The 26481-nt window shown below is 34.9% G+C and overlaps 1 protein-coding gene across 3 annotated transcripts in view; it reads left to right on the forward strand.

Moving 5' to 3' along the window:
• Positions 1–26481, forward strand: part of TBC1D5 (TBC1 domain family member 5) — a 550005-nt gene that overhangs the window by 135133 nt on the left and 388391 nt on the right. Inside the window, exon 3 of one of the 3 annotated variants that reach the window (XM_032332146.1) lies at positions 9921–10112. The exons of the other annotated variants lie outside the window; for them this stretch is intronic. The gene's annotated coding sequence lies outside the window, so the exon portion shown is untranslated. The remainder of the gene's footprint in view (positions 1–9920; positions 10113–26481) is intronic. 3 annotated transcript variants of the gene reach the window in all.

Consider the following 26481-nt stretch of genomic DNA (forward strand, 5'->3'; position numbering starts at 1 on the left):
CAATTGGCGAAACTTAAGTCTTCCAGCAGTGTTGTTTAGAACCAAGGAAACTTTAAAAATAAAAGGAGTCTCAAGTAGTTGTGGAATTAGTTGTGAGTTTAGAAACTTCATTTTAGTAAGCAAATTAAATTCAAATTACTTTGATAGAAGTTAGCAAAAATAAAATTGAGATCCTTTATTCATTTTTTTCTTTTATCCTCAACATACTTTTTTGGAGCACAGGATATTGAGGTAGCCACATATATGAAGTGATATAATATGTGCTTTTTCTCTTAACGTTTTTCCTTAACTTTTTCTTTGCCCTTTTCCTTCCACATTTTTTTTTTAGTCCTCTGGTAGCACAGATATTCTGCCTAACTCTTAACTTAGAAACCTAGAAAATGCACTAAATTTGTTTCTCTTCTTTCATTTCTATGTCTAGGTTCTACCATTTTTTCCTCATATTCTTTTGTATCTCAGTCGTCCCTTTCTAAAGCTACTATGCTAGTTTCTCTGCAAGCACTCTGTACCTCATTGAACTTTCTGTAATACTTACTGTTTGCCTGATAATTGATTCAGCCATTTTTCTATGCTTCTAATGATCAGCAACATTAACCAGTTTAGATTTCCTTTATTTCTTTTTTGAGAAGGAGCTAAGAGGCAGTGAGATCAATAAAGGAACAGTAGTTTGATAGTAAAGTAAGTGATGGGAAAGTCATGAGCCAGAATGCAGAAAAAAATGTATCTTCAATAATTGAGTCCTTGGTAGCACTAACTTATTATCTGTTTTCTTTCTGGTTATAATTAGTTTTGTCCACTTCTGTTTTCTGAGAACTAAAGCTTCCTCAGAATTCTAGAATAACTTGAGACAGTGACTACTTTCATAGACTTTCCTCCAGTACAATCAAATATGGTTTGAGTTTTTCTTTTTGCATAGTTTGAACAAGATAAATTACAGTATTCATTGGATAAAAGGTGACAGTCAGGTAATGCTATAAAAAGGCAACAGATTAAAAAAAGAAACTCTGAAACAAATGGGATAACATAAGGAGGAGTAGTTAATGAGATGTAGAATAATTTAATTAGTCTGGAACTGAGAATTTAAGAATACAAAATAAAATTATGGACAGTGCTTAAACTTTCAGCCTGTTTAATTAAAATAATTTCCTCAAAAATCATATTTTAGTTACAGGAAGATACTTAAAAGAAGAGAGTACTTTAATTACAAATATGCTTATTTCCTTATTATACTGTGGAGGATGTGTACTTTGAAAAGGCCATGCCTTATGTCTGCCACAGGAAATGGACAAAGACCAAAGCATAAGGGAATTTTTCATCTCATGGGGTCAGGTTGAATTCTCAACTTTTATAGGGAAAACACAGTTCCTAGAGTTTTCTGACTTTTCTCAGGGCATTTAGACTGATCTTCAAGATTGGAATAAACCTCAAGTGCCCAAAGCAAGTCTCAAAATCTACCCAGCTTCTTTTGGTTCATTTAAATAGAGTAATTGAGACTGGCCTGTTTTTTATTTTTAAGCTAATTTGATCTTGGTATTTACAGCTTGATTCTAAATGAATCCTAAATGGAACCAGGATATAGGGAAGAGAGGTTATCTTATTGACATTGAGAGAAATAGTAGAAGATACAATCTTTAAATCACAAAGATACTTCTTCGTGGGGCTTCTGGTAGTATAGAATCTAACTTGGTACTGACTATGGTTGGTGAAAATGAGCATGACTCTTTGAGAGAAAATAATGTTATATACTATTTTGAGGTGAAGAATCATTTAGGAAGATATGGTTTATTATTAGGACAACATGAAAGCATTTCATTTAACATAAAAGCCAGAAAGACAGATTTATATGTGTCAGTATTTTGGGGATTGTTGGCTGCATAAAGGTTTATAAAATTAAGGGAGTTCATGAATAGCCTGAGTAGTGGTCAGGTAAATTACCTTTAACATTGCCTTTAAATTAGCGTAGCATGTTATAATGGTTAAGACCATGTGGACTGTAGGTTCAGATCACATGGGTTCAAATCCCAGCCTTTTCATTTGTAAATGATGAGATCTTGAGCAAGTTAGTGTACTGAGGCCCCTCTTAGCTGTTTTTGTTGTTGTTGTTGGGGGTTGGTTAGGGTGGAGGTGAGAAGGCATTAAGTGAGATATACCACATAAATATCAGCATCACAGTATAGAGCCGATGTTACTATTACTGAAGTTCTTTTTTAAGCAACTTTTATTATTTTTAGCTTTCTATTCCCTATCATGGTCTTAATGTAAGTCACAGGATCAAAAACAACCTCAGTGGGTACTTTCTTTGATCATAAAAATACAAGCAGATACTATGTATTAGACTTTAAATTTTTTTTTTTTAAAGATTTTATTTATTTGACAGAGAGAGATCACAAGTAGGCAGAGAGGCAGGCAGAGAGAGAGAGGTGGAAGCAGGCTCCCTGCTGAGCAGAGAGCCCGATGTGAGACTCGATCCCAGGACCTGAGATCATGACCTGAGCCGAAGGCAGCGGCTTAACCCACTGAGCCACCCAGGCGCCCCTAGACTTTAAATTTTTAACTGCCCTTATTTAGCGTCACAGATAAGCCTTGAAAGAACAATATCTGTCTTGAAATTTCAAAATTAAAAAAATTAAATTCAGTTAATCTTGGATGAAAGCTTGGAGTTTTGGAGTTTGCTGGAATCGTTAAGTCACTAGAATTTTGTTAAGGCAGCCCTGACTGAGTACGCCAGTAGATCAGGTTTATGGGAGCTGCCAGGGCAGTGACTGGAATGTATGCCTCCATAGTGACAATGCGGTTTCATGTAGAAAGAAGGAGGATAGACACTAATCTTTTAAGTGATCTGAAATGTCTGGAAATATAGTAGACTTTTTTTTTTCCTGAATGCTGCTTTGGTACTAGTGTGTGTTAGCATCTGTTAGTGTCATTAGATAGGGTTATATGTAATCTCTTAAATAATTTTTTGAATAGCTCTTACTGTATTAGATCCTCTTACATACTTACAAGATTCTTTAATCAACAGTATGGTTTTTTTTGAACAAAGGTTAACTTTTGTGATAAAATTTTCTTTATAAATCATTCATCTCCCTTGAAGATTCCTATGTCTTTTGATGTATGTATCTCTAGATGACTTTGTTTTAATCATAAGACTCAACTCTATATTAAAGAAAATAAGTTCTGATGGAGGAATTTTATGTATTGGTAAAACTGCTTTTGTTTAATCATCCCTCTTTCCATTGGAAAGGACCTTGATAGTAGTTGTTAAAAATATCTGAAATATTTATACTAAGTTGGATACAGTTTATTTTATTTTTTATTTTGGTGGGAAGAGAGGGGCAGAGGGAGAGAGCAACTCTTAATCAGACTCTGTGCCCAGCACAGAGCCTGATGTGGGGCTCAGTCTGACAGCCCTGAGATCATGACCTGAGCTGAAATCAAGAGTTGGATACTTAACCAACTGAGCCACCCAGGTGCTCCAAGTTTGGTACAATTTAATTGAATGAAATGAAGTAATATATAGGTTCAACAAATAATTTAAAAATTCTTTGGTTGAAGAATGGAAAGTGGTTATTGTAGGTAGGTATCTTTTAAAAAGCTTGAAGGGTGATCTATTCCACTTCTGTATCAGAATCCTTGAGAGGATCTGCTTGGGAATCTCCATTTTAAGAAGTTTCTCAGTTGATGTTTATGCACTGTAAAGTTTTAGAACCACTGCTGAACTCTCTACCTACAGCTTTTAGGGTATTGGTTTTTGGCTCTTTTGATGACAACTACTCTTCTTCCATTAGAGGGAGAGCAGGGGCAAGCTGAGGTACTGTTCCTGATGACCTGCCATGCCATATACTCTGATATTTTCAAAGCTTTTGGTGTCAGGCTTGGTTTCTGCTCTAAGTCCTCCCTCAACTGGAACTCCTGTTGTGAAGGAACAAGTCACATTCATGGTGATGCACAACCCAGTGAGCTGTTGCAGAGGCTTTATATGTTTCCTAAAATGTCAGTATTTCTTAGCAATATAGGAATTGCAGGTGAGGAAATGTAAGAGAGCTTAAGTGGTCTTCTGGGGCCAGGATTGAAACCAAACTCTTGACACTATACCTCCTACCCTCCTTTTTAGTGGAAAGAAAATGCTGTGGTTTCAGTTATGCTTGGGTTGGAAATGTAACTCTGTCACTTCCTGGTTTTACTAGCAACTCTGGTACTTCCCTAAACTCCAGTGTCCTTATCTGAAAAGTAAACTCAATAATCATTAAATTCTAAGGTTATTATGTGTGAGGATCGTTTTTGTGTACGGTGTAAGAGAATGGTCAAGTTTCATTCTTCTACACATAGCTGTCCAATTTTCCCAGCACCATTTACTGAAGAGACTATCAGTTTTCCACTGTATATATTTTCCTGCTTTGTCGAAGATTATTTTTCCATAGAGTTGAGGGTCCATATCTGGGCTCTCTACTCTGTTCCACTAGTCTACTCGACCATTCTCTTACACCATACACAAAGATAAACTCGAAGTGGATAAAGGACCTCAGCGTGAGGCAGGAATCTGTCAAAATCCTAGAGGAGAACATAGGCAGTAACCTCTTGGACATTAGCCACAGCACATTCTTTCAAGATAGATCTCCAAAGACAAAGGAAACAAAAGTGAAAGTGAATTTTTGGGACTTCATCAAGATCAAAAGCTTCTGCACAGCAAAGGAAACAGTCAACAAACAAAGAGGCAACCCATGGAATGGGAGAAGATATGCACGAATGACACTACAGACAAAGGGCTGATATCCAGGATTTATTAAAGAACTCCTCAAGCCCAACACATGCAAAACAAATAATCACATCAAAAAAATTGGCATAGGGGCAACCTGGGTGGCTCAGTGGGTTAAGCCTCTGCCTTCGGCTCAGGTCATGATCCCAGGGTCCTGGGATCGAGCCCCCTGTAGGGCTCTCTGCTCAGCAGGGATCCTGCTTCCTCCTCTCTCTCTCTGCCTGCCTCTCTGCCTACTTGTGATCTCTGTCTGTCAAGTAAATAAAAAGAAAATCTTAATAAAAAAATGGGCATAAGACATGAACAGACACTTTTCCAAAGAAAACATACAAATGACTAGCGGACATATGAAAAAATGTTCATCATCATTAGCCATCAGGGAGATTAAAATCAAAACCATATTGAAATACCACCTTACTCCAGTTAGAATGGCCAAAATTAACAAGACAGTAAACAACAAGTGTTGGAGAGGATGTGGAGAAAGGGGAACCTCTTACACTGTTGGTGGGAATGCAAGTTGGTGCAGCCACTTTGCAAAACGGTGTGGAGATTCCTCAAAAAATTAAAAATAGAGCTGCCCTATGATCCTGCAACTGCATAGAGATGTAGTGAAAAGAAGGGCCACCTGTACCTCAGTGTTCATAACAGCAATGACCACAGTTGTCAAACTGTGGAAAGAACCAAGATGCCCTTCAATAGAGGAATGAATAAAGAAGATATTGTCCATATATACAATGGAGTATAATGCCTCCATCAGAAAGGATGAATACACAACTTTTGTATCAGCATGGATGGGACAGGAAGAGATTATGCTAAGTGAAGTAAGTCAGGCAGAGAGAGTCAATTATCATATGGTTTCACTTGTGGAACATAAGGAATAACATGGAGGACACTGGGAGATGGAGAGGAAAAGTAAGATGGGGGAAATTGGAGAGGGAGACAAACCATGAGAGACTGTAGACTCTGAGAAGCAAATTAAGGGGTCACCTGGGTGGCTCAGTGGGTTAAAGCCTCTGCCTTCGGCTCAGGTCATGATCCCAGGGTCCTGGCATCGAGCCCCGCATCGGGCTCTCTGCTCTGCGGGGAGCCTGCTTCCTCCCGTCTTTCTGCCTGCCTCTCTGCCTACTTGTGATCTTTAAATAAAATCTTTAAAAAAAAAAAAAAGAAAACAAACTGAAGGTTTTGGAGGGGTTGGGTGAGCCTGGTGGTGGATATTAGGGAGGGCACGTATTGCATGGAGCATAAACAATGAATTTTGGGACACTGAAAATACAATGGGGGAAAAAAGATGTTATTGTGAGGATCAGTGACCTGATGCGCATTTTTAGAGTGCTTCAGCATATTTTTAGTGGTTTTGATTGGAGGTAGGCACTATAATAAATGATAACTATTATTTACCAATGTACGGCAAATATGCCTATGGTGCTAACCAGTCATAGGCTAAATGAGTTTGTCATATTATGAAGTATATGTCTTTCTGTTCTGATATGGTATGATAGCTAGAAATGAGGAAGATACAACATGTGTGCGGGATTTTTTTGCAGGGAGGTGGGAAAGCAATGTAGGCATCTTTTTTTTTCTATTCATATCCTAATAAATTCTACATTTGATTCTAGCCCAGACTGTTCTTAATCCAGACTATTATAGCTCTAGATGTTTACATTGAAGAAGCCCTAGATACTTCTCCAATGAGTAATCGCATTATATGTCCTATTCTAACTTGGGCGATTTCTCCCAACAACTGATCTTCTTCTAGATTTTCTTATATCAGTTAATGGAATTGCTATCCAGCTTCATCCTCCATAAAATCTAGTCTTTCACCAAATTCTTCTGATTGCCCATTAATCTCTTTCTGCCATCTCTTTATCTTCTTTACCACCATCACTTCAGTCTAAGATACTGTCATCTCACACCTAACTTCTCCCTGTACCTTTCTTGCTCCTCTTCATAAGTCAGCCAAATTGGATAAATTTTCAATGTATAATTGATTGTCATACTGTATTTAAAACTCTATAGTAATTTTGCCTTAATGACTTGTGCCCCATTTTGTTTTACATATATTCTCTCTCTAGCTATGACTGGCTCCTTGCTTCTCTTTCTTGATTTTGAATGTGCCCTTTCCCTTAATGCTTTTGAACCTTAGTACTTGCTATGCCTAGACTGTAACATTTCTCATACTTTTCAGATCTCATCTTAAATAGTCTCTCTTTTAGGTCTTTGCTGACCCTCTGAGCTAAATCAAGTCTCTTGTTACAAAAACTCATGACTCACCCCTTTCCATATTTCTAACAGCATTTATCTCTGTTTGCAGTTATATATTTGCATTGTTATTGGAAACTTTCTGATTTCCCAAGTAAAATGTAAGTTCTATGAGGGTTGAGAATTTCAGTGTTTGCAAAGGCCTAGAACAGTCTTAACAACAGATGAGAAGTAATAAATGACTGATTGAAATATAGAACCTAGGCAGTTACAATACAAAGTGTTTAATTGTTAAGTGAGGTACAGATGGAGTCACAGTGTTGGCATATTAAACATTGTTTTTGAGGAGTACTTTAGTATTTAGTATTGTAGTATTGTAACATTTGTTTGATTGGCTTCTGATTTTAGTTTTTCTATTAAAAATAAAGATAAGTAGTAGTTTGAATTAGTACAGATTAAGAGCTTCTGGAAGTTGATTGTACTTGAATGCACATCAGAGTAAAAACTTTCCCCTTTCTTCACATCTGTACAGGATTTGAAATTTACTATTCAAAAACATATAGCTGATTACATACTTCTTGATGCTTACCATATGGAATGTGTTTCCCGTATGTTAGTTGCCTGAGGCATAACAATTTAAAAATACTACCAAAACTTATAAAGATAAGGAATCATAGATTTAATGGCAGGTTTCTCAGCTTTTATAAAAATTAAAAAGAAATCAAGAAGATTAATATAATATTGGAATGAAGCTTATACCTTCTTTTTGGTATTTGGACCTTAAGTTGATGTATGACTGTTGTTGGCAGATTGAATGGTTATTGTGAAAACTCTTAAGACTTTAGTTTTTTCTTAAAAGTTGGTTTAGTACTGTTGTTTACATTTTAAAATTAGTGCTTTCAATAAGATTTTGGTTACCATCTCTGCTGAATTCTCCCTAGGAGTGCACAACTTCAAAAATAAAGAGGCACATTCAGCAGAAAAAAGAGGTGGTCTGAGCATTTATGCATTAAATATGCATGTTAATTAGGAAAAAAATTAGAAAAATATGAAAACAGATGTTACATAAATTATTGCAGTCCCAGGGCAGCAGTAACTTATACACTGACAATAATTTTTATATGTGCATGTGTATATCTATTTCTAGATTTCTCAATATTTATGCAATTCCATAGAGAATAACTAGAAAAAGAACTGGTATATCCTTTCAATAAGACTATGGAAAACATTTTTTCTGCCTATGGGTTGCTGAAGAAGTCTGGTTTCATGCAGTCTCACTGTACAGATGAACCCTTTGTGTTACCAGTTTTACATTGTAGTCTTTTTTCTCCTTTTTGATTTCTCTGATGGTTATGCCGATGAGATATTTTATTGGATATATTCTATTGGATCAAGAAAGTAAATTATGATCCAAGCACTGCAGTTTAAGAAATGTAAAATTGAGCGGAGTGTGAAGTGTGTATTTAGAACAAATTATAACTTCTCAGGACTCTGATTATATTGTCAGTTGTTTTCTTGGTTACTGTCCCACATCATGAAGAAATAGCCGTCATTCTCTGAATGCTATTGACACTGTAGAATGACTATATATATAAATGTTTAAATAAATATATGTTTGTCAAATACGCATATCTTGGAATAGTTGAAAGATATTTGAATGTCTTTCATTCTAAAGAGCCATCCATAGAATAAAAATGGTCTGTATTTTTACAAGGGAAAGATGAGAAATAGAAACTTGGTTTATTTTAGTGGTGTAATAATTTTTAGTTCAACCATACAGAAGAAGCATGTGGCTATATTACTGTCCAAGGAGGTGTTGACCATATTTAAGTATGTTTCACATGTATATTGTATAGTTTGAAAATGAGTTGTTGGTAACTTCTCAGGTAAGATTGAAAAATAAAATAAGAAAATGCTACACCAGAATGTAATAAATCATTTTCTTTATAAACAATGAAAACATGAATTGTATTCAATATTAGAGCATAAAAATTTCTATTAATCTGTCTAGAGGTCATTGCCACATTCATTCCCATTCTTTAGAAATCATACCTTGTTATTTGGTTTTAATAGCCTATGATGCTAAAATGTGTTTTAAGTAATTTCTTTTGAATCTCACTATGTTTCAGTTATATCTATTTATAATGTTTTCCAGTTTGTGCTTTTTATGTCTCACATTATATTACCTAATTACTTTTGTCCTTTTGTACATATGGTGAGCCACCAATAAGTTCAAATAGATTATAGGGAGTAAACTAATATAGAATGAAATCTGGAGGAAAGTGGTGGTAATGTTTAGTAGTTTATTATATTAAGAGATTTTTAAAAATTAGATAGCTGTTTAAGATCAGTTTTCATTCTTGCAGATTTCATACAGGTTATATCTATGTCAGATATGATTATTGGAAGAATATTACTAAAGATGATATTTTTCTTTATGCAAAAAGGCTATGGAAATTAATTTTTAATTCACAAATAATATTTACTTGTTATACTGGTACATCAGTATTCTAATTTTACATTTTATTAATACTGTGGAATCCTTTTCAGTGGAATTGTTTTCAGCATTTGTTTTCAACTCAAATTTCCATTTTTTTATTTTATGTAATTTCAATACTTGGTATTATTTTACTGTGTATTAGAATAGTATGTTCGTTATCTGAACACTTTTATGTCATTTCAGTGAAATGAAGTTTAACATGTGATTTGTTTTATATTGAGATGTTTTGATTTAAAAATTTTTGTGTTATAATGCCATTTATTGTAAGTATAATGAAATGATTTCCTTTCTTTCAAGAGTTAAAACAGGTGATAGAAAAAATGATTAATGAGTAGGCTAACAATTATTCTTTAAAAGCCTAAAATAATATGTTATAAATTTTTTTCAGGTTTTCTTTCTCACTATTTGCTTTGGTTTAGGATTTCTTCTGGCATAGAATGTTTGAAGCTATTTCATTTATTTTTCTAGGTATTTGCTTTTTTGCCAGCATCTCAGTTGAGGGAAAGCTCAGCTGATCTCTATTTCTTCATTCTTCTTTGCTTCTCATTTGCCAGTCAAGACTTGTATTTTGTACCGAGTCTGAAGTCATCTTTGATCTGTTATAAGAGCATGCATTTTCAAGTGTCAGTTAGATTTGTGGATCAATAAAGTTCTCTTGAAAGCGTATATTTATTCAAAATTTGAATACCATCAATACCTGTCTAAGTCTGTTTGGGGTGCTCTAACAAAAATACCATAGACTTGGTGACTTACAGACACCAGAAATTTATTTCTCACAGGTCTGGTGACTGGGAAGTCCAAGATAAAGGTTCCAGTGCTTGGGTCATAGACCACCATCTTCTTTATGTGCCTTTACATGGTGGAAGGAATAAGAAAGTTCTCTGTGGTCTCCTCTTACAAGGGCCCTAATCCCATTCATGAGGGCTCCACCCTCATGACCTAATCACCTCCTGAAGGCCTCACTTGAATACCATTACATTGGGATTTAAAATTTAAATATGAGTTTTGAAGGGACAAAGACATTTATCTGTAACAATATCCTTATTATAGTAATGTGTTCTATAGATTCCTGTATAAAAAGTGTGTGTGTGTGTGTGTGTGAGAGAGAGAGAGAGAGAGAGAGAGAGAGAGTTTATACATATTGCCATGTTTAGATTGTAGACTTCTTCAAGGAATGATGTTATTCCCTAACAGTTACTTTCTAACAGGAACCTAAGAGTTCCCAGATCAGTTTCTTTCCACTTCTTATATCTAGTCACTGGTTTCCAATCTTTTCCTAATTGTTTTCCTTCTCTTTTAACCAAGCCTTAAGAGGAGACTTAAAAATGTTTTCCTGCTGGGAGACTTTTAGCAGTTTCCATATAGAATGCTTTTTATATCTGTATCTGTCTCTGTCCCTTTGGTACCCCACCCCACACTGTTCACTAAATTTCTTAAAGGAGTAGCAGAAGTAGAACTATTGAATTTGGAGTTGAAGATATCTCAGATTTGAGACATTCACATTTTTTTTTTTTAAAAAAACCAAAACCCATTGTAAGAAATGAATGTTATATTTATGAGCCATTTTCCACAGGTATAAATGTACCAATGAAACAAACAGAAGTTGAAATAGTTTTAACCTTAACTAACTGGAATGTGTGCTATGCTCTATTCTATTCTAACTTTTGTATATTTCATTTAATACATGCTCCTTCCTGTAACTGATTTATTTCCCTATCTCATAATGGATTGCCTTTGCAGTTTTAAAAACCATACTTTAGATCGCTTAAATGTTAATGACTAATTCAGGATGTAAATAGAATCAGACAGTTTGTTTTCTGTCTCAGTCAAGCTGCCATTTCTCTTGTCTTCTCCATGCTTTTCATCTCTCTCCGTATTCACTACAAGCTATCAAATGGTGTGGTCAAAGAGCTGAGTAACTGCTGGGAAACACCAGAACACTTAACTTGGTACTTCTATAGTGAGAACACAGGTCAGGTACAAATGGTCAAATCTCAAGATTTGCAGAGGGGCTAAATCTTTGACAGAATCATCCCTTTCTAGTAAAGTGTATATTTCTTTATCCTTGTCTTGCTTGTTCTGTCAATGTAAATTTTATGTGAAGGATGATGCCCTCAAGCCATTCCTCATTTAAAACATTTTTAACTTGTTTTAAGTCCTGTATATCAGTTGAGAATAACTCAGATCCTTTCCCAAAGTGGCCTCTTCTACTACTCATTCCTATCATATTTAACATTTTTATCCTTTAAAAAATTGCAAGCATTTTTTTCTGATTATAAAAGTTGTGGTATATATAGAAGTTTGGTATATATAGAAAAGTAAAAGAATGATAAAATTTATCCCTAATGAAATGTGTAAAAGGAATTCTAAAAGGAAAGTTAATGATAGTGATAAATGTTTACAGTAAGAAACAAGAAAGAGCTCAAATAAAAAAAAACCTAGCTGTATACCTAAAGGAACCAGAAAAAGTAGAACAAACTAAGCACAAAATTAGAAGAAAGGAACAACAAAGAGCAAAAATAAATGAAATAGTGACTAAAATGACAAGAGAAAATATCAGTGAAACTAAGAGCTATTTTTTCTTTCTTTTTAATTTAAAAAATTTATTCAGAGAGAGTACACAAGTGCAAGTGAGTGGGGGGAGGGCAGAAGGAGAGAAGCCCCAAACAGACTTCCTTTTGAGTGTGGAACCTGAGGCAAGGCTTGATCCCACTACTCAAGAGATCACCTGAGCCGAAATGAAGAGTTAGATGCCCAACCAGCTGAGCCACCCAGGCTCTCCAAGAACTTTTTTTTTTTTTAATACAAAATAGACAAAACATTATCTAGATGTACAAAAACAAGAGGACTCAAAAAAATGAAATTAGAAACTATGGAGATTTTAGAACTGACATCACAGAAATACAAAGATCATAAGAGACTACAATGAACAATTATACACCAACAAATTAGGCAACCCAGAAGAAATTCCTGGAAACATACAACTTATGAAGACTGAATCATGTGAAATAGAAAATTTGAACAGACCAGTCACTAGGAGGGAGATTGAATTAGTATTCGGAAACCTCCCAAGAACATCTCGGCTCATTCTATGGTTTGGCTGTTCTGGACATTGCTGCTATGAACTTTGGGGTGAATGTGCCCCTTTGTATCTTTGGGGTAAATATCTAGTAGTGCAGTTGCTGGGTCGTAAGGCAGCTCTACTTTTAACATCTTGAGGAACCTCCATACTGTTTTCCAGAGTGGCTGTTCCTGCTTCCAGGCACCTGTTGTGATGAGCACTGGGTGTTACACACAACTAATGAATCATTGAACACTACATTGAAAACTAATGATGTACTATACAGTGGCTAACTGAACATAAAAAAACAAACAAACAAAAAACCAATTTAGTTTTTCTTCCAAGAAAGAAAAGTCCAGGACCAGATGGCTTAACAGGTGAATTTTACCAAACATTTAAAGCAGAAGTATTGCCAGTACTTTTCACACTCCTCCAAAAAATAGAAGAGGAGGCGATACAGTTGACCCTTAAACAATGTGGGTTTGAACTGGTGTGAATCCACTTATATAAGTTAGAGTTATTGTTGCAGTGAGGAATTACGGTGAATGAGGTAATGTTCCCTATATATAAAGAGCCAATCTCCCCATTTTTATTTGGCCTAGTACTGGAAATTATGGTGAGAGCAATCAGGCAAGAAAAGAAATAAAAGACGTTCACACTGGAAAGGAAGATGTAAAACTGTATTTGCAGAGGTAGTATAAGTAAAAACCTTAAAGACCTCAGAGAAAATTGTTAGAACTAATAAATAAACTCAGTAAAACTGCAGGATACAAAGTCAATATCAGGAATGTGTCATATTTCTGTAAACTAACAATGAACTTTCTGAAAGCGAAATTAAGCGAACAGCCCCATTTACAATTGCATCAAAAAGAATAAAATGTCTAGGAATAAATCAGTACACTGAAAATTATGACATTGATGAAAGAAATTGAAGAAGGTAGGAATAAATGGATAGATATTCTGTGCTCATGGCTTGGAGGAATTAATATGTTAAAATATCCATACTATTCAGAGTAGTATATGAATAAGATCTAATGTATAACATGGTAACTGTAGTTGATATCACTGTATTATAGAAGTGAAATTTACCAAGAAATTAGAAATTTAATGTTCTCACTAAAAAAAAAGAATGTACAGTGATGGATGTGTTGATTTCATTAATCCAGTTAATTAGTTTATCAGTTAATCATTTTACAGTGTATATGTACATAAAATTATGATGTATGTTTTGTATATTTTATATTACATTATATTGAGGTCAGTTATACCTAATACAGCTGAACAAAATTTAAAAATATAAAAAACAAAAAAAATTCCTACTCCTGTACTATGGAGAGGTACTGATCTAACATTTTAGAAATACCACCTTTTTTATAATATGTTACTTAGGAGTGCTTGGGTAGCTCAGTCATTGGTTCATATCAGGATCCCAGGATCCCCCGCATTGGGTTCCCTGCTTGGCAGGAGGGATGCTTCTCCCTTTCTTACTCCCCCTGCTTGTGTTCCTTCTCTCTCTTCTCTGATACTCTTTCTGTCAATTAAATAAATAAATAAAAATCTTTAAAAAAAAATGTTACTTGAACTTAACAGAGGAAATAACAAAACTAAAATGAAACTTAAATAAGTGAACTTTAGGTAAATATTTTATCAAATCCATAGATACTCATTCCTAAGAGTCTTCCAAAATAGCATTCTTCTCTTAAGGAAGACTATGAAAATATTTAAATATTTTCATAATAAGAAAATAGGGAAAAGTTCATCTAAAAGCAGAGTATCTTTTTATTTTAAAGTCACTTCTTTTTTTTTTTAAGTTATTTCTTGAGGTGAAATTCACATAACTTAAAATTGAGTAAACAGTACCATTTAGCCCATTCATAGTGGTGCACAACCTCCACTTCTCTGTAGTTCCACACATTTCTATCACTCCAAAGTAAAACACCTTACCCTTTTAACAGTTTCTCCTCCTTCTGACCTTTCCCCAGTCCCTGGTACGTGTCAGCCTGCATTCTGTATTTGAATGTGTCATACGAATGGAATCCTATAGTGTGTGACCTTTAAGTCTGGCCTCTTTCACTTGGTGTACTATTTTCAAGGTTCATCTGTGTTGTAGTGTGGAGTACTTCATCACTTTTCATATTCAAATAATACTGCATTGTGTATATGTATATATATATATACATATATATGTGTTTATATATATATATATAAACACATTTGGTTTGCTTCTACCTTTTGGGTATTGTGAATAATGCTTCTATGAATTCATATTTATATATATTTCTTTGAATACCTGTTTTCAGTTTCTTTACATATATACCAGGAGTGAAATTTCTGTGTCATATTATAATTCTTTACGTTTTTGAGGGACCACTTAATTTTTTACCATAGCAGCCTCGGCATTTGATATTCCCACAGGCAGTGCATGTGGGTTCTGTTTTTTCCACATCTTGTCAGCACTTGCTATTTTCTCTTTTTTTCAATAATCAGAATGATCATTATGATCTTAAGATCATTGTGAATGCCTTTGAGCCAAGTAACATTGTAGAGAAATAATTATATCCAATATTTCTTGTGTAGCAATTATACATCAATTCAGAATATCATTAATTGTTTTAAACCTTCCAGCTTTAACCAACACATGGACATTGTTTTCCAGAATAAAAGAGTTCTTACTTTTCTTCATTTTCTCAAAATCATTACTGTATTTTATTTCATATTTCTACCATGGTATTGTGTGTGTGTGTGTGTGTGTGTGTGTGTGTGTGTGTGTGTGTATAGTTCTTTGTTTTTAGCCACAGTTTTAAGATACCATGCTTTATGTTTAATTCTCATAGGAGAACTATGTCTCTATTACTATGGATAGCACACCACAATTGTACTTCCAGTTTCCTACATCATAAAATAACATTATTGTAAGGTTATCTATGTTCTCTCTGAAGAAATATCTCACTTATCCTGGACTTTCTATTTTAGTATGAACTAATGAACCAGAGTTTCCTTGGCCTTTTGCTGAAGTGTCAGTCTCAGATTTCTTGTCATATTACTGGATTAAGTCTGGTATTGCTTGGATCTCATTGTCATCTTTATTCGTAGGTTCCTTTAAATAAATTTTTAAAAGATTAATTGGTGAAAGTTGTATTTTCTGAGCTATACATATTGGAATTTTTTTCTTTTTTTATGTTTTTCTTTTATTCTCACAGTTGATCATTTAGTTGGGTATATATTTCTAGATTTAAAATAATTTCTCTCAAAACTCTGAAGATTTTGCTCAGTTTTCTGCCATCCCTATTCCTTCTAAGAAATTTGAAACTGGTCTCACTTACTGAAAAATGTTCTGGGTGATATCACAGTGAAAACAAAATAGAAATTCTTAACTTCATTAAGCTTCAGTTTTAAGGTAGCAAAGTCCACAAGAAGCAAGCTAAATACATTAAATACCTAGTAGGGTAGATGATTGTGCTATGAAGGCAAGTGAAGTAGGGAGTGGAGGATAGAGAGTTCAGAGTATAGGGAAAGGGATGGAAATTTTAAGTAGGGTTGTCAAAGAAAGCCTCTCAGAAAAGGTAACATTTTAGTAAAAACCTGACAGAGATGAGGAGTAAGCATCTTAAGTAGAGGGAACAAGAGGTGCAAAGGCCCTGATATTAGAATATTGCTTATGTGTTCAGGAAAAATGTATATTCATTGTGGCTGCAGCAAAGTGATGGGACAGTAGTAGGGATTAAATTATAGACATGACTGGGAATCTAAGTCTTTTAAGACATGTATTTAGTTTTTATTTTGAATAATATGGAGAGCCATTGGTGAGTATCAGCTGGTTTATAGTTTAAAAGAATTACAGTTAATTTTAAATCAGTTAAAATTTATTTTAAGAGAGCAAGGGCAGGAACAGAGCGATCATACAGAAGGTTAGAGATGAGAGATGATTGTGGTTTAAACAGGATTTGCTGATGGATTAGATTTGAATTACATAAGAGAGCGAGAAAGAGGAGTGGAGAATGACTCTAGTAATGTTTTGGTCTGAATAATAGAAGGTCGAGTTTCATTTGATGAAGAAGGGGAAGATTATGCAAGATGTACATTAAAGGGAGAAGGCTAAGAATTTGGTTTTGAACATGGCTGAATTTGAGGCGTTTATTAGATACCAAGTGGAAAGGTCAAGGAAACACATACACTAGTCCAGAGTTAAGGTAAGAGGTCTGGGATAAAGGAGATAAGCCATGGAAATTGTCAGTTGTAGATGGCATTTTTAAAGGGGGTAATATTGATGTAATCCAGTAAATACAGCTGGAGGCAATTGAAGATCCTGACTTTGGAGCATTTCTAAGTAACAGGGTTAAGGAAAGTAGAATTAGTAGAGAAGGCCAGGGGCAGAAAACTCAGTGAGGTAAGAGGAAAACATATTTGGCTTTCAGAAAATCTGAAAGCTATTGAAGCTAAATGGTGTAAATATTTCAAGGAAGGGGACTGATCATCTGTGACATGGTGCTGAAAGGTGAAGTTATGGATGAGTTGTGATTTGACTGTTGGATTTAGCAATGAGAGGTCATTGGTGACTTTGAGAAGAGTAGTTTTACTAAAGGACAAAATTTGATTGGAGTGGGTTTAAGGGAGAGTGGAAGGAGATACATGGCAGCTTAACAGGGAAGTTGAAGTTAAGAAATTTTTTTTTTTTTTAAGTAGAGGAGAAGTAGCATACATCAATCAGTATTGAGATTTCCTCAGTGAAGAGGAATATCTGATGATACAAGAAAATGGAGAATGGCTGAAGCAGTATGTAAAAGTGGAGAGGTTGGGCTTAGATAAGAGCATAGTTGGTCTGTCCTTAATAATAGAAAGGAAGGCAGAGATACATGTACAGATCCATGTTTAAAAATCTTCAGTCAAGCTTTGTACTGCTTTCAGGGTATGTGGCATAGAAGAGGCATCATGATGACTAGTTGCTTCACACTTCTTTGCGATTATTTTATTCTGTTAATTCACCCTTTCGTGCTTTTTGTGTTAGCACTGTAGATGAGTGGTGGGTTCCATTTTAGGAATTTTGTGTTAAAAATTTTTTGTTGTTAATGGAATTAAGACCCATTACAAGCATTTATTAAAGACCTCCTGAAGTTTTTGAAATGATATTTGTGTAAATATTTCTATAATATGTCCTAGAGAACCATCAAGCTACGTTAAGATCAGAAAGCTGAGCCATTGACTCCTGTCTCATACTAGCCTTAGGGAGTTTATGGTTCATATGCACTTATCAGGAAAGTGATAAATTGCTTCATGTCCTAGATTGTTGGAACCAAGGGTGAAACTATGAATGTAAAAATCCATGAATGCCAAGGGTCTTCTATGTACCTTATGACTCATATTTCTCCCAGTCCCTGCAGTTTAGGAGTACAGTCGATGAATATGGGATACAGTGATAGCATTATTTTAGTGTTTTCTTTCTAGTATAGCATGACTACTGGGATCACTAATGTGTTTCTCAGTTGCATAATGCTTTTCTTCCTACCCATTCCTTTCAAGTTCCAGCTCTCTATAGTGATGAAACTCCACTTCTGGCTGGATTCACTGCTCATGATGTCTTGTGACATGATTTAAGCATCTTGTTCACTATGCTCAAATATTGTTGAGCTTAATTTAGTAAGGATAACAGGTAGGACAGGAGCAATTGTAAACAAACAAACAAACAAACAAAAAACAGCTTCCTTGTGCTTATGGTTCCCCATAGCATGTGGGTGCTGCAGATCCTACCTTTTTCTAAAACCTGGCACTGGGTTCCTAGATCACTGGGTTGGCAAACATTTTGAGTAATATCACTTATATATTCATAAGACTACTTGTGCAGTTAGGACACATCTACTGAGAGTCAGGTTATTTGGTATACTGTCTGTTAGTGTACTTAGTACGCTGTCTTTGGGAGCACCTACTATTATGGATGTAATAGAAATAAGATGACTTGTGCTTTTTTTTTTTTTAAAGAATTTATTTATTCATTTGACAGAGATCACAAATAGGCAGAGAGGCAGGCAGAGAGATAGGAAGGGAAGCAGGTTCCTTTCTGAGCAGAGAGCCCGACGTGGGGCTTGATCCCAGGACCCTGAGATCATGACCTGAGCTGAAGGCAGGGGCTTTAACCCACTGAGCCACCCAGCCACCCTGATGACTTATGCTTCTTGAAACTATTTTGATTCCCTCTAAATGCAGGTTCTAGCTTATTGCCTTACCTTTGAGGCAAGAATAAAAGTTCTCTCATTTTCTCTTGGTGTGTACCCACATCACATCTTTGGCTAATATGTGAAATATATCTATTAGTTTGTAATGAGGCTGTCAGTACTTCATGGGTTGACTCTGAGAAGATACTTCAGGAAATCTTTTCATGGATGAATAGTTTATGTATCATAGACCAGTCCTTCATCGTATTCTTAGCTGATTCCCTGTTATATAACTTTATCATTTAACATCATTTAATGTGTCTCCTTCCCTGGGCTTCATACATACATTTGTCCAGTGGGTTGCCATTTTGTCACCTGGGACTTGGTTTCTGTGTTTAGGTTACTGTTGTAAACCATTTGCAGTGACTTTCCCTTTGTAAGCACAAACTTTTATGCAAAAATCCCAGCTATCTCATTTTGACACACTTGTGTTCCTATGTAAGCTAATATTGATATCTGTCCTCAAACCTCTAATTCTATCCTAATAGTTTTTCTAAGTTAAATAAGCTGAACCATTATCTCTATGTGGTTTTATGCTAGTGGCATATTTTGAGTAACGCATAAAGATTGTTCTTAAATACTATTCATTGAATTAAAAAACTTTAAGTGGGGAAGATCTTTGGAAACATTAGGGAGGTGAAAGGGTAATTCTCTGTTAATAGGCTCTAAGATGTCATCAGCTTTGAGAGTAGAACCAATCTGAATTCATCTATTTATTTGATCAACAGTTACTTATTAACTGTTTACTCTGTGGCAGGTAATCTGCTAACTCTTAAATAGATATATAATTTTAAGATGTTTTTCTTTTTAAATTGGATGATGTAAGGAAAATCAATTTTCTTTTTTTTGTTTGCTAAGTTTATTATGAATTTTTTAGGTTTTTGATATACATGTGCTGTACATAACTCTCACTTTTCAATAATGGAGAAACAGCCAACTCTAGATAAAACTGAAGTTTGGAAAATACAGAATCTCCTTCATATTCTCTTCCTCTTACTCACTTTTATGGACAGTGAAATTGACCAATAGTTTCAACTCTACTTTGCAGTTCTGCTAGTCCTTTGTGGTAGCTGGTAGACATGAAAGAAGCATCATGAATTGAAAGGGAGAAGTTATATGAACATATAATCAGACAAATAGAAAATGGATCCATTATAATTGAGAGGTGACTGTATTTCTACTTTACATAGAAATTTGAAGTTTTTACTCTAGGTATTCCCATTTAGGCATACTTTGTAGTTTGTAAACAGCTGACTTATTTAAAGAAAAGAAATCTTTAATTTATCATTATTGGACCATTTTGAAACTAACATTTTATTTATTGTTGAGACAAAATAAAGTTTTGGTTATTAGAAATATGTGTTCAGAATTTTTTAAGTGACATGAACTAATTTTGTCTCAACTTAAGAGTTACTTAATTTTTTCAGTATGTAGTGAAATATTGGCTGGATATTTAGAAAGCCTAAATTACTTGGAATGTATTTGAAACCTCTCTTCTTATGTACTTCTGTTCAAAATGTTACTTATTTTTGGATCATTTATAGTATAGGCTTGAATTTTGGAGTTTTACATTTTCAGCCTTATAAAGACTTATAAATATATTTATGTTAGTTCTATTGGAACTAAGTAATTTTATCCACATAATTGTCATTCAGCTGTAGCTGTCTGGAATAAAATTTCTTGAAATAGGTAGCCATTTTCCACATGAAATAACCATTTAAAAGTGTTTTTCGTCTGATAGCATGTATTTTAATTTTTATAAGTAGCACAGAGCAATTGAAGTATTTATGTAGCTAAGGGAGATTATCAGTTCAAGTTCAGTTGTATGTTGTTGGACATTATGAAACTGAGGATATCTTATAATTTTTAAAAAATACTTTCATTATTATTTTTATAAAATACATGTGCTTTTGTTATATCTTATGTGTTCATCTAATTTCCTATTGTAGTTACCGATTAAAAGTGAATTGTGTACCAGTGGGGTTCTAAAACCTTGACATTATTTTAATCTGATAACAAATGGGTTTAAGTTCATGTTCTTTTGGTTGTTGGCAACAAATCTAAACCTGTATTTTTTGGATTTATGAGGATAAGTCCTGCTTTGGCAATCTTGTAGATCCTCCAGAGAATAGTTAAACAGTGATTAATCATTGTTTCTTCACTGAGTGTGCAGAAAAGAATGGAAAAGCTGCATTTCACACTTCTGAAGCAATTAATCCCCATGATCTTAGCCAGGTTTGTCTTGTAGATAAGTCGGGATACAAAACGGTACCTAATTTATCAATGTATGCATGCCATAAAGTATAAAACACACAATTTATTTCATATCATTTATAGTCAAATGTAAAAAAAGAGTGACTTTGCCATATCCAAGAGTGTTTCCTACATTACCTTCATATAAACTAAGTACCAGAGATTACAATGGGATTCCTGTTTATTGTGCACATCTGGTGCAGTCACTATGCATTTTCTCATTCACTTGCTGGCATTTTTAGTGATTGTGGCATAAATCACCTTGCTAATCAGAAACATAAGTGACGGGAAGTCATCTCCTTTTTTTGAACAATGGGAAAAAACATATGGCTTCTCAGACAGGACTTGGCTGTTATACTATTTATGTGGCATTATATTCTGTATTTAGAATTTCATATTAATTGCAGTGGTTTGATTGAAGGCATTGAATACTCAGGGTTTGTGGTCAAAGTGTTTGTTTTGTACCATTTCCATAACAAATAAACAGAATAAGGTAAAATTAAATGCATTGTATTAATTTTTTTTTAACATAAAAACTACTTTGGGAAGAGTTTTTAAGATTAAGATGAGGTAAAGAATATGTATACTTTAAAATGTGTGGATGTTTCTATAAGCACATAGATACAGTAATTTTAAGTTATAAGTTAATTTTTAATTATACCTATTTGAAAACACTGCATGGATTAGAGTAAAAATTACTGTACTCTAAGCGCTAAACTGTAATTGACAGTAGTTTGCTTTTCTAGTAGTGGTATTTCAAGATGTGTTACATTTTTAATGAATTATTGGTTATTAGAACCACTTTTGCATATACCCCAAGTGAAAGTAGAAGATGAAAAAACTTTCTAAAATGTGAGAAATTTGTATGTGCAGACTTCAGAGACAGCCCTTAGTGAATTTGATGCTATTTGTTACAGAATGCTTGCTGTAAATTTGAAGGTATTTTTTATTTTTCCTCAATAGTCACTTCATTCTCAGAAGGTAGTACATATAATGGCCTTTCATGTTTACTTGGCTTTATAATACTTAACTTCTTATCACTTACAGTTTTCCATTTTCTTACTGTTGGGTAGCAAGGGAAGATTTATTTTGAATGTGTAAATTTCAAATGAAAATTTATTTGTTGAGAATCTTAGGTCTTTAACAATTTGTTTTCTGTATTACATGTGACAATAAATTAGTGAGGCAGTTTTTTTTAACAAATATATCAGAGCCTATTTATTCAAATGTGTGTTTATTTCCTTTGAAGTAGTCCCCTTGGGAAGATGTATACATAATCCATTAATCAGAGTATTTTAGGAATGCCTCTTTTTGAATTTTCTTCAGTGGAATTGATGTATAGCTGCCCCAAATGGATACTTTTCAGGGAGATAAGATTCATTTTGTGTATGCGTGTGCTAGTATTTTTGTTTTTAAAAAAATCAATCAATCATAATAGCTTGTACCACAGCCTGTATATATCTTGTAGATAATTGGACACTATGAATAGAAATAGAGTTTTGAAAAACTGTCTGAATTTTAAATAAATGGTCATACTTCGCATTTTGTTTTAGACATCTTTTATGATATTATCTCAAGGACCACCTGCAGTAGAAGTCCACATATTAAATAAATGCAACCTAAGGAGAGACTTTTTTTTCCCTGTTCTTGCTTGTTTCAAAAATGCCACTCTGAAGATTCTCTAAGATAAGTGTGCTATTTAAAAAAAATACATACTTATCATTGAGTGGAGACTTTTTAGATTAAAATTATCCAGTCCTCAGAAATTACCTGAAATCTAGTGCATACTGCCTCAGTCCTTGTCCATTTTTATTTCCTTCCTGCCTTTAAAACTTCTTCCTCCTTGTTCCCCTGTTTTTTGTTTTTTGTTTTTTTTAGATTAGATATATGTCTTGTGAAGAACAATTTTAAAGTTGTACAGTTTTAAACACATACAGGTTTCTTTTCTCCTTCACCAAAATATAAAAGGATAAGATGTTAAAATCTAAAAAAAATAGTAGTTTATGACATGACTAAAAGTATCAGAGTAAATGAGGAAAAATAAAGATTTCTATTTTTAGTGAGTGAATACTTTGGGATTTGTTAGTTTGGGATTTGGAGTTTTAAAGAAAATGTTCTTATATAAAGTGCTTGGTGGAAAAATATATTAACCTAAAGTATTTGCTTATTCATCCGGTTTATAAAGCCAGGGATTTAACTTCTAAGTGTATGTTCTTTTTTGAATAGAATTGAACTACTAGTAATGTTGATATTTACTGTACATTTTGTCTAAAATTTGCTTTTCAGAGATTTTAATTCTCTTTTACCTCTAGTCCATTCTTTGTCTCATTTATATTCACACTTTGTTGGTACATACTACCCTCTAAAGTAGTTCTGAATTGAGTGTAGAATTTGCAAGAAAAGCTTTTGTTCTTTCCTGTGTTCTCATGACTTAAAGAAGGAATCCTTATATTGTAGGGATAAATTTACTGGTAATTTGCAGCCAGGAGGATTATTACTTACAGCCCCTTTTCTCTAGCCATCCCTTTCCTGCCTTGGTGTCTGTAAGGGCCTTTAGGAATGTTGACAGAGGCAGAATGCCTTCTGTTGGAAGTGCTGTGGGTTGGTAGTGTGACACTGTTGGCATAATCACACTAAAATTCAGATAAAAATGTTAATTTGTGAACTGTTTCTCAAAAGGGAGGCTTTTCTTTCTGAGTGAGAAAGCTGCGTTGAGTGGCATATATAATTCAGAAACCTTAATATGAAATTTTTAATGGAGTATATTAAGTATGAGAAAAATGGACTGTCCCTTCTTCCTCATTTTTTAGTGTCTGATTCTTCTGGGTAGGGCATTCCCAATGTGGACCTCAATTGTGTCTTCTCTAGGGGTTCTGTCATATATATGGAATATGGTGACCAACAGGAATGGTTTGCTGGTAGTCTTACTGTGTAGGAACAAATGTGATTTTTTTTTTTTTAAAGAAAAAATTAAAGAATAAAGAGCCAGACCTGGTGATACAGTATTAGTCATTAGAGAGGCAGCATTTCTGAATTCAACCTGTGGTCTGTTTTGTTTTGTTTTCTGGTCTAGTTCTCTTAGGTCTATGTCAGAGGTCTGTGGAGATAGAGGGTGGGTGTGCTGTAAGAAAAAAAAAATTAGAATAGGAGGATAAGGGGGTGCCTGTGTGGCTCAGTCATTAAGCGAGTGCCTTCGGCTCAGGTTGTGATCCCAGGGTCCTGGGATTGAGCCCTGCAGTAGGGTCCCTGCTCAGCAGGAAGCCTGCTTATCCCTCTCGCATTCCCCCTGCTTGTGTTCCCTCTCTTGCTGTGTCTTTCTCTGTCAAATAAATAAAAATGAAATCTTAAAAAAAAAAAAACACAACAGGAGGATAAGGAGAAGTATTGTAAGATAAGATGTTTGGGAAAAGCAATACTGCTCCTCTACTTTCTAAGCTCAGAGACCAGTAGAAAGGCATTCTTTCTCCTCCGTTACCATAATCCACAGAGTCATTGGTATTTGACAGAATGCATTGTGCCACAGTGTTAGAAGAGTATGGGGCGCTATGCGTGACTTCAGTGCTACTTGACAGAAGGATTGTTAGAGCAAAGGGGCTGCAGGGCTCTGGGAGAGTGGGTATATGCTGAAGAAGCTGCAGTGGTCTCTGTTAGTGACAGTGGCAACCCATATTCAACAGTGCAGAGCCAAGGCAGTACCTCCTGGATGGAAGGAACAGATGAGGCCCACTCATTTGTTTGGAGGGAATGGAGTCAGCAGACCTCAGATACCACACAGGCACAAAGAGGGGTGAGATGATAATGTGCCATGATGGTAAGTGACTGCTAGCTGATTGGTCTTGCTTGTGGATACGTAGGAGATACTTGAGGATGACTCTTTGAAATGTTCTGGGGGACAGCTTATAGGAGTCTGGTATCCTGCCCTGTAGGTTATTAGAATTCACTCGAGAAACAGATCCAATAGGAGATACACATATAAAACAGATATCGGCTCCTGTGGTTGTGGAAGCTAAGAAGTCCCACAATATGCCCTCCGCAAGCTTCAGAACCAGGAAAGTCTGTGGTATAATTCATTTGGAGTCTAAGGGCCTGAAAATTGGGGTGACAGAAGTGGGGACGAGGAAGATCATCAAGTCCTGGTCTGAGTCTAAGTATCTGAGCTGAAGCTGAGACCTCGAATTTGCCCTTCCTCCACTTTTGTTCTTTTCAGGTCCTCACTGTATTGGATGAAGTCCACCCACTTTGATGAGGGCATCTTTCTTACTCAGTCTGATTCAAATGCTAATGTCTTGGAGACATTCTCCCAGACACACCCACAAATAACATTTTACCAGCCATCCAAGCACTCTTTTAGCTCCATCAACTTGGCATATAATATTAACCATCACAGAGATGAAGGTGAGAACCAGCAAGTATAAGTTTCATTTATTTTGTAAAATAATTCATGAATTTATAGGAGTACTAAGGGTCTTTTTTTTAACCTTTCTTTTCTTTCTCCTTTCCTTTTCCTTCTTTCTTTCCTTCCCCCTCCCTTCTTCTCTCCCTCCTGCCCTCTTTTTTCCTTTCTTCCTTTCCTTTCCTTTTTCCTTTCCCTTTTCCTTTCCCTACCTTACTTTACCTTTCCTTTTCTTTTTCCCTTTCCTTTCCTTACCTTTTTTTTTTACTTTTTCCTTTTTCCTTTTCTTCCCTCTTTCTTTCCTTCTCTTTATCTTTCTCTCTCACTCTCTCCCCTCTTTTCCTCTCTCCCTTTCTCCTTCCTTCCTTCCTTCCTTCCTTCCCACAAAACTTTTTGCTTAACTACCTGTGGTGGCAAAAAGTATTCTAGGTGTTGGATCAATCAAGTTAAAGTATGCTTCTTTTCCTTAGAAGCTTGAACTTTATAGGACAGAGAATGGCATTTGAAAAAATTAACATCTAGTTGGGGGTGGGCAGGGAAAATTTTGCCCATTAGAGAGGCCTTGTGTTGGGCATAATGGTCCTCCTCTAGCATCCTTCTCTGGGGTGAGTATGGCCTTGGCCTGAACACTGCTGTGAATCTTGAAGATACGACAGCTGGAAATTGTAGTGAACTGTATTCCTCACAGCAGTTTCTCTGATTGGTGCACCTTGTTGGCTGTTAGAGTGGATGTGGGATTCAGCTGGTGAGAAATACAAGTAATTCTTTCCATTATTTCTTCTGCTTTCAGCAAATTGATTGTAGAGTCAGAGAAGCTGACTGAAATTGAGTAAGTGTTGGAAAGATTGCAGGCAAAGATAACAGCTGATAGATACAGAACAAGGGTATATATTGATAAACCAGCCATTAGTTGAGATAGTTGTAGCTCATGTAGTCAAGGATTGATTAGGAAGGAAGTGAAACTAGAAGGTCAATAAGGGATTGAAATTAAATGAAATCAACAGCTAGATGTTTCAGTGAGTTTAAAAGCACTTGTACTGAGTGAGGGAGTAAGAGGGAATTGTGATAATAAAGTATATATTAGTTTAAGATTAATAGCCAAACTCTAGGAAATTC

Source organism: Mustela erminea, chromosome 1 (genome assembly GCF_009829155.1).
Source record: "Mustela erminea isolate mMusErm1 chromosome 1, mMusErm1.Pri, whole genome shotgun sequence".
Taxonomy (NCBI): domain Eukaryota; kingdom Metazoa; phylum Chordata; class Mammalia; order Carnivora; family Mustelidae; genus Mustela; species Mustela erminea.